Source organism: Pteropus alecto, unplaced genomic scaffold, assembly GCF_000325575.1.
Source record: "Pteropus alecto unplaced genomic scaffold, ASM32557v1 scaffold276, whole genome shotgun sequence".
Classification (NCBI taxonomy): domain Eukaryota; kingdom Metazoa; phylum Chordata; class Mammalia; order Chiroptera; family Pteropodidae; genus Pteropus; species Pteropus alecto.
In genome coordinates this window covers 4,189,769-4,195,769 of record NW_006438074.1, presented here as the reverse complement: position 1 = coordinate 4,195,769, position 6,001 = coordinate 4,189,769, and positions in this window count along the sequence as shown.

Genomic DNA, 6,001 nt, shown 5'->3' with positions numbered 1-6,001 from the left:
GGGGCCCCCCAAGCAGGGGAAAGCTAAAATGTAAGGCAGTGCTTCCCAAATTGAATACACATGCTCAGGGACCCACTGTTGTGGTTCAAGACACACTCAAAGCCACAGAATAAGCATGGTGCCTGTGCCAAGGATGAATTTTGCTTTTTTAAAAAATTTAAAAAAAAAAGAAGAGAATGGCACCCCAAGCAGGGGAAAGCTAAAATGTAAGGCAGTGCTTCCCAAATTGAATACACATGCTCAGGGACCCACTGTTGTGGTTCAAGACACACTCAAAGCCACAGAATAAGCATGGTGCCTGTGCCAAGGATGTTAATTTTGCTTACATATTTAGGTAGAATAAGCCATATTAGAATAAATTAAAGGCATTTTTTTAAATTAAAATAGGCATGAATGTTATACAATAGAAGGCTAAATGGGCATAAATTTTTTAAATGAAGCATCAGCCCTCAAAGAAATACTGTGTGTCTGGGGTGCTGTCTTCTGCTACAAACAGGGATTTGGGGGCCTTGATCTCTCTCATCTGTCATTCAGGGCTCTCTGGAGGAAAAGAAGAGAAGCCTGGTGTGAGGCAGACTGGGGACAGATGGGGGACGGCAGCAGGGACACGTCCTGAGGAGCTTCGCAGAACACGCGAGTGAGTTCGGCTGTACTTACAGGTGGTGGAGAGCCCTGGGCGTTTGTCTAAACAAAGTGGATTCGCTGCTGAATGCATCACGATCCTCACTCCACAGCCTTGCTGTCTGGGCAGCACATCTAACTCACAGTGCCGACCTGTCACTCCCTGCTCACAACCGTTAGTGGCTCCTTTTGACTGCTGAGTTAAGTCCAAACTGTATGCAATCTGCAGCTGCAATACAGAGAGTGGATTACAAAGCAAAAGGCTGGCGTAGGGAGATGGGTGAGGGCCCTGGTGGGGTGTCAGAGGTGCAGTGAAGGCGCACAGCAGGGCAGGGAGAGGTGGAGGACATGTATGATCCTCCTTATTCCCTCACTTGCCATCACAAGCTCCACCTCTCTCACATATTTGCTCATTTTTCCTACAAAGACGTGCTTTGCTCATTCCATTCTTTTCACCTGGAATGTCCTCCCCTGGCCCCATCTCCCACTGTTGGAATGATGCCTGTTCTTCAAAGTCCAGCTAAGGTAATACCAGAGGCCTTATACTGAGCATCTGTGACGTATCCGGCCCCGTGCTGTGCACTTTGCACGATATCTAATCTCTCTCCCTGCAAGGTAAGTAGTAGTATCTCCATTTTGCAGATGAGGGGACTGAACATCGCATGTGAGCCCAGACTCCCAGCTGAGTGCATGCCTCTGCCCAGCCTCAGGCTGCGGTCTGCCCCTTGCCTAGTCCGCACAGGAGAAGGTACCCCTGATGGCCTTTATCTGGATTCCTCCTTCCAATCATCTCCCTCCACCAATCACCAAGTCTCCACCCCCTCTGTCTTCTGTGATTAGGGCCTCCCACCCTCAACCCTGAAGTCCATTCTCTGCCTTGCCCAGGTGGTGATTCTAAAAGGCAGAACTGGTAAGATCTTGTCCCTGCTTAAGTTTTTTTCAGTGCTCACCTCTTATTCAACCACAAGTACATACTGAGAGTCATCCATCACCAGCACTGTGCTAGTCACCCATCTAGCCGCGGGGAATACTGCAGTAAACCAAACAAAGTCTGCCCGTGTTAAGTCCAAACTCTCAAGCGCTAGCTGCTCACGAGGCTCCCCAGCATCTAGGCCCGCTTTGCTATCTGGCCTGTTCGTGCCCACCACCACCCGTGCCATTTTCCATGCAGTCATACTGAACCACCTGCGGTCTCATAGATACAGCTGGCTCTTTCTTGCCTCCGGGCCTCTGCATATGTCCTTCCCTCTGCATGGAGCTTCTTTGCCCCCTAGTCATCATGCTGCCACTTGACTGCTATCTCGCATTCTTGCTCCCTGTCTCAGCCTGAAGGTCACCTCCTTCAGAGAGCCTTTTTTAACCTCCAAAGGTATCAGGTGCTCTTACTAAAGCAGCTTGTGTTTTCTTGACTCTCCTCAAAGGCAGATAACATGTTTTATTTTATTTTATATATTTTCGTATGCCCAAGCGTAGTACTGTTTCTGAGGCCTCTATATTGTGTCTAGGTAACAGTAACAGTCCCCAACCTTTTTGGCGCCAGGGACAGGTGCTCCTATGAGAATCTGATGCCTGATGATCTGAGGTGGAGTTGAGATGATGATGCCAGCACTAGGGAGTGGCTGCAAATACAGATAAAGCTTTGTTTGCTCTCCCACTGCTCACCTCCTGCTGTGTGGCCCGGTTCTTAACAGGCCACGGACAGGTACCAGTCTGCGGTGCCGGGGGTTGGGGACCCCTGACTTACATGAATAGTAGAAGTAACCAGTCCAGTCTGTGACATCCCTTATAAACACCCAGAAGCAGCTTCTCCTGGGCTGAATAGTAGAAGTAACCAGTCCAGTCTGTGACATCATGTGCCTCCCCCTTATAAACACCCAGAAGCAGCTTCTCCTGGGTGCCTGAAGTTTCTGAGGGGCCAATCGGGGAATGGAAGGCAGCAGAGGGGCCGTGATAATGAATGCCGGGCTGCCATCCTGCTTCCCTCCTGATTCTCGTCTGCCCCCTGCCTCCAAACTGCAGTATGAATCCAACCCCTGAAGGCTTGGTTCATTTCAGCATCTGGAGATGGAAATGGAGTTTCCTTTTTTGCCAGGCCATTAAGATTCTATCAGCTTCTCATGGACTTTTCTCAGGAATTTGTGTTACTGAGGAAAGGTTTGGGGGCCTCTGAGCCTAGAAGCGTGTTCTAGGGGAAGGAAGGGAATGAGAGAGGGAGAGCAGCACCAAGTCAGATCGAGAAGCCAATGTCCTTCAGTTTTTTCATCCTGGTAAGCAATTTTCAGGTCTGCTGTATTTGGACACTTATCAGCAAGGTTATTTTAAAGCACATAAAATCTGGTGGGGTGGGGGTGGGGGGGAAACGGAAGGAGTCTGGTTTGGCAAGGACTGCTCCTGGGGATTAGCTTAGTCACTGCAGGGTCTGCAGCTGAGAGGGAGCTGGAGAAAGACAAGGTCGGAGAGGAAAAGCTTAGTGTGAGGGAAACTGTGGCTCGCACCTGCAGGCCTTCTCCCTCCTAGCTGGAGGATGCACAGGTTACACACCCAGGGACCTTCTCCTGCTTCCTCCTGGAACAGGCAGGATGGGGTAGCAGGGAGAGGAGCAGTAGGAAGCAGCTTACTTCACTATAAGAGAAAGGTGCTGACACCCAGCTTACTCCCAGCCCCTCCCTATTCCAGCACCTGCAAGCCAGGTGGCTTCTCCCTGACCCAAGTGGCTGTCACTCAGAAGCAGGGAGCTCCTGGCCTTCTGCTTTATTCTCAACCTACACCCTGTATCATTCTGCCCCACCTACCTTGTACTCTTGTACCTGGTCACCCGGGAACCTGACCTCTGACCTCACGCTCTGTATCTGGCTTCACTCTTGTCCAGTGTGTCTGACCCTTGATACTGCTTATCTGGTCCTGACCTTTTCTTCCCCCATTGAAGATACTTTGCATTTGTGTCCCAGACCATATGCTTTAGAATACAAGGAAGACACCAGAGGCTCCTGGAGAAGCGGCCGTCGGGGCCAGGCACCCTGGGCATGAACGCTGCCTCCAAGGTTTACCCGCTATGAGTGGATCACCATGGTGAGTTACAGAGCTTCCCCAGCCTTGGCTTCTTTATTCGTAAAATGGGGATCATAATAGCACCATCGTCATAAGACTGCTGAGAGAATTCACTGAGCTGGTTCACATGTAAATGCATAGCAAAACACCTGACCCATAGTAAGAATTCAACAAATGTCAGATAAAATAAGAAATTCAGCCCCCAGGGCACTACTGAACTTCATGAGTGAGAAATAGATGCCTACCACCCATATCCCCCCTCCCCCCCCAAATACAAAATAAGAATGTTTAGAATAATGGTGCCTTACTCTGCCCTGGATACCTGGGTTTAGAAAAAGGAACTTAGCTCTAGGGAGAGTCATGGATTGAGTTAATGTGGCATGGTTGAAGAGTAAGCAGGGGTCCATGGGTCAGAGGTCCATGTGTCAGGGTTTTGAGGAGCAGGGGTTCACATTTATTGGGCAGAGGTTGAGGAGGAAGAGTCTGGAGTCTGGAGTCTGTGACACAGAGGTCCAAAGAGTAGGGTCCATGCCTCCCGAAGGAACCCAGAGCGTGAAGGAGTACAGAGTGAGCAGCACATCCATGCCACCCAGGGCTGCAAGGCTGCATGAGGGCTAGGAGCCAGCTGACCATTACATACCTGAGAAAGCCAGCAAAATCATAGAGGCTGAGCAAGCAGCACTTTTCTGATATTTTGTGATGCACATCTTGTAAAGCCCAGGTAGACAGGGCATTTTCAGTGGCACCTACTAGGGTCAAGCAGGCCCAGGTACTGTCTCTTCCCTTTTACTGAAGTTCAGACTTGGATCTGGGGCAGCAAATTCAGATTCTGTAGATCCATGACCTGCCTGCCCTTTCTGAGATTGCTGTCTTTCCCTTGACCTGTAAGCTCAGCAATGGTGGGAATTCCATAGGTCTCCAGGGAGGGCAGGTTTGCTCATCCCACAGAGGCACAATCATTAGTGTCACCTCAGTAAACCGAAAACAGCTGCTGACTCGGGCTGGCGCTGCTAAGGAGTGCTGCCTCCTGGCCTCTGGGTAACCTCCCCTGGGAGTTCCGAGTAGTGGGATGAAAACATGAAGATGGACAGCACAGCAAGGGGCCCCACTCTGACAGCGGCCTGTTCCTACCAGGCACTGGACGGTGAGGGTACCAGGATGAGGATACTAGTTGGGATAAAGGATCAGCTGCTCTCACAAAGACACCAAGGACAGTGGCTTAAACAAGATGGTTCTTTCTCTCACCCCGACAGTCTGAGACCAACGTGGAAGCCCCACAGTACTAGGGACTCAGCCTCCTCTCCTATTGCTCCACTAACTCTAGGGTGTTCTACTCACCCCCATGGCCAAATAGGGCTTCCCATACCGTCCACACTCCAGCCAGTGGGAGGAAGGAATGGGAAGTGCAGAGCTCCTCCCGGTGAGCTGTACCCATCACTGCGCTGGTATCTCTTCTATCTCTTCAGATAGAACTTAGTTATGTGAGAGCCTTCAAGAAAGCCTGAAAGACATTGTTTTTATTAGTGGCAGTTAGGTTCCCAGCTATAACTCAGAGGCTCTATGAAGGAGAAAATAGATGTGGGAAAAATTGACTATCTCTGTGACAATGACCAGTTCATAGCCCAGCCCACGAGGACCGCACAGGTGCAAAGACAGACAAACCAATACAATGCAATACGTAATAAAAGAAGCACCATTCAACATTTACTCAAAGAACATTTGTTAGGGGCTATAAGCATCGAGGAAATAGAAGTAAAATTACTATCCTTTCCCTCATCAGGCTCACAGTCATGGGGGAGAAAAAAAAATCATCTCACGTGCTTTGTGATATAAAAGAGACATTTGTTTATTTGTTAATGCATATTCATCGCTCCCCTGCTTCATAGGGTCAATGCCCTAGTTCTAGGGATACTGTGACAAAGGACACAAGCCCTGCCCCCAAGCTGCTGACTTATTAGAAGGGGAGACAGACGCCTGATGGGCTAACTGCAATGTGAGTGGTCAGTCCTGTGATTGCGATAAGCACAGGGACCCCTACATGGCCCGGAGGTCTCTGCAGGACCAAAGAGCTTTCCCAATGCTTTGGCACCTAGTGAGACCCAGAACCATGGCCCGACCCAGGTTAGGAGCAGCCTCTAAATGACTGGAATTGAGTTTCTCACAAACCCAGCTGAGAAGATCAAAGTTGAATTTAAATTGATTTGTAAAAGAATACAGAAATAAACACTGGTTTATGCACGAAGATTCACTTCCACCACACAGAGTTCGGCTCCAGGAAACTGTGACTCCGGAGGCAGAACTTGGGGGGATCCTCCAAGGTGGGAGGTGGGTG